Source organism: Haplochromis burtoni, unplaced genomic scaffold (assembly GCF_018398535.1).
Source record: "Haplochromis burtoni strain Fernald_Lab_line unplaced genomic scaffold, NCSU_Asbu1 Contig_1440, whole genome shotgun sequence".
In the NCBI taxonomy this organism is placed as follows: domain Eukaryota; kingdom Metazoa; phylum Chordata; class Actinopteri; order Cichliformes; family Cichlidae; genus Haplochromis; species Haplochromis burtoni.
The window spans coordinates 3,818-5,964 of record NW_024583801.1 but is presented as its reverse complement, the minus strand read 5'-3'; the positions used below and the strand labels follow the sequence as shown (position 1 = coordinate 5,964).

Here is a 2,147-nt window from a genome sequence, read left to right as displayed (position 1 = left end):
TTTATATTTACTGCGGGAAGAAACGCTAAGAATGGCGTTTTATAAGGAAAACGCTTGAAAGCCCTCTCCGCCTGTGAGCAAAAACAAAACCAAAAATCCCACCCTTTCCTATTGGTATTAGTGTGTAGTGTAGTCAATAGTTTTGTTGTGTGTGTCAGAACAATGAGGCGACTGGTGAATGTTACAGGTGTTACAGGAGTGATACATCTCCTGTTGTCACACCTGCAGGTATCAGGCTGTTGTTCTTCTTTATCTCACAGTGGACAGAAATTGTTTTTGGAGTGGCACAAATAATTTGTGTGGCATCAAATATGATGCAAAACAGCTGATTGTTCTGTAAATAGTTTGAAATGTTTATTTAATTTGGCTGTATTTTTAGGTAAACAGCTGCAAAAACTGTTGTTTGCAAAACTCAGTAACTTTTTTGAAGAAGTAACTATATAATTAATTGCCCAACATTGGTCATTATATACTATATTTTGCAGAGAGAGAGAGTTACAGGACTCTCTCCGAGACCACAGACTCACAATACAAGTCAGAGCTTTATATATAAAAAAAAGAAAGTTGGGTTTTCAAAATTGGAGTTCAAGTTATTGTTACTGCACAGGTCAATGACTAGATTTGTTTTACATTTTCATTGGAAGTGGGCTAAAGCAGTTAATTAAAAGTAGTCTAACATAAATGTAAACGCTGTAATTTGATTATTTTAATAAACCATGTAACTTGGATGGATTCGATGCTGGCGTGACCACAGTGCACACGTCTGATGTTGCTCACAGTGGTCCAAGGGATCACTCAGGGAGTTTGTGCGTTCGCTCAGACACATGAAAAATTAGAAAATTAGAGGGAACATTGATTAGGGGGAGTGGAAACACATGGGGAAACAGCTGACACTAGACTGACATGATACGACAAAGGAAGCAAAGCTGACTACACTGACATAGGACACAGACTTTCAAAATAAAACAGGAAACACGCGACTCAGACATGACAATATACACTTGACATCATAAGACATACAGCTTGAACACATAAAGGGCAAAGGGAGACTAAAACACAGCTGTAGAAGACACAAGGGGACTTGAAATAAACAAATGAGCTCAGAACCTAAAGAACTTAAACATAACATCCAAATAAACTAAAACTCAAAACGCTGGGTCAATAGACCCAGAAACATGACACAAAGAGAAGCTGAGAGGGAAAATATAGAATTTGAGGGACCAGTTAAAGTTGATAAGGTTCATCTTTCCTTTATCAGCTTCCTGAATTTGTTTATTCAACTTTGTTTATTACTGTAATGTAAAAAAAAAAAAATTGGAATTGAATCTTTTTTTGGATGATTATTTTTGTAAATAAGGAATTTGTATTTACCGAAGCAGATGATTTTAAATTCCAGCATAAACCGACCAACAAGCCCATAAATATCCATGCATCAAAAACTAAATAAATAAAACGGACAAAAAAGAGCATGTGTTAATAATAATCAAGGAGCTCATTAAATATCAGTTAATCACTTAAAAATGAGATGTGTTCTAAAACCTTTGACTGGTGATCTATATTAAGAATGACATCTATTTTACTACATTATGAAATAAAATAATCTAAATAAATTGGGATTTTGCAAAAGTAATTAGAAGAATATTTCCATTAAAAATATACTTGTGTTTTAATTTCTCTCCTCTGCTATTTGGAAAAGATGCTCTGGGCTGAGAAGATGAGAAATGAGGAAACTGACAGAAAACTCAAAGAGGTAAATCTTTTCACCCAAAGCGTTTAGCTGCTGTCATCTCTCTTTTATCTCTTTGTATTCAATCCAAATTTAGAATGTTTTTACAAAAATTAATTTCCCACATATTTCAGTTCATAGCTGTGATCTTTTTCTTCATCTCTCTTCTGTCCTTTAGTTGGTAAAGCAGCTCGAGGAGAAGAAGAAGAAAACTGAGGAAACACTCAATGAGGTAAATCTTTGTCACCCAATCATCTGCTATTACAGTGGCTTGCGAAAGAATTTGCCCCCTTGAACTTTCCCACATTTTGTCACATTACAGCCACAAATATGAACCAATTTTATTGGAATTCCACGTGAAAGACCAACACAAAGTGGTGTACACGTGAGAAGTGGAACGAAAATCATACATGATTCCAAA

General features: G+C 35.2%; 1 long non-coding RNA gene across 1 annotated transcript in view; it reads left to right on the top strand.

The window, feature by feature from the left end:
* The window catches only part of LOC121813299, a 9,944-nt gene extending 7,956 nt beyond the window's left edge, over nt 1–1,988 (top strand). Inside the window, exons 4-5 of the long non-coding RNA XR_006053626.1 lie at nt 1,697–1,750; nt 1,905–1,988. This is a non-coding gene — a long non-coding RNA (uncharacterized LOC121813299). The remainder of the gene's footprint in view (nt 1–1,696; nt 1,751–1,904) is intronic.
* Nucleotides 1,989–2,147: the final 159 nt, after the last annotated feature.